Source organism: Chrysochloris asiatica, unplaced genomic scaffold, assembly GCF_000296735.1.
Source record: "Chrysochloris asiatica unplaced genomic scaffold, ChrAsi1.0 scaffold00399, whole genome shotgun sequence".
In the NCBI taxonomy this organism is placed as follows: domain Eukaryota; kingdom Metazoa; phylum Chordata; class Mammalia; order Afrosoricida; family Chrysochloridae; genus Chrysochloris; species Chrysochloris asiatica.
Genome location: NW_006408917.1, coordinates 1,119,254 through 1,120,116, shown reverse-complemented (window position 1 = coordinate 1,120,116; position 863 = coordinate 1,119,254).

Sequence of the window (863 nt, the reverse complement as noted above, 5' to 3'; positions counted from 1 at the left end):
TGTAAACTTTCACTCAATCCACAATAAAAACCTCAAAATAAAAATAGTTGATGGATGGCCATAAGCACAGTTGGACCCAGTTCTCGAAAGTCCATGTAAAGTGACTTGCTGGAAATGACAGAATGTAAATCAGTGGCCTGAACTAATGCTTTCTGAAGACTCAAAACTAGAAACTAAACTGAAACTGGAATGAAGGAGTTGAGTTTTTTTAAACATGTAAAAGATGAAGAGAAAAACAAAACAGACTGGGAATCAAGCAAAATTGAAATTTAGAAATCATTAGTAATAAAAGTGTTATTGATAAAAAGGCACTTTGTAGGTAACACAAAATGGACTACTATTATTTTTATGAAATGTCAACTATGGTTACTGAGAAAATAATGGACTATACTAAAAATTATACACAGTGTAATAATTCATAGAAATCCAGTTTGTGAAGGTATCAATGGCATCAGATTTTCTTTTTTCTCGTAGGCATTAGAAAATACTTAAAATGAAGTTTTGTATAAGACTTACTTAAGATTTTATGTGACATTTTGTTTTATACCATTATATAATAATTACTTCTTAAATGATGCCATCGATGGTGATGTCATTTTACTACCATAGAATATATTACTCGGAGTAAAGATCCAACTATTTTAGAGAAATAAAGACATTTTTGAAAGAAAAATTTATTCGAATACCTGAATTTTGTTTGTTTGTTTGTTTTTAAGTGTCATCTAGTCATTTTTGACTCATAGAGATCTTGAATAGGATTTTTGAGGAGCAGCTGGTGTGTTTGAACCTCTGACCTTGCAGTTCAAACTCATCTTTTACAGCAGTGCTTATTCTAAAATTTAGGAATATTTATTTATCTTCTT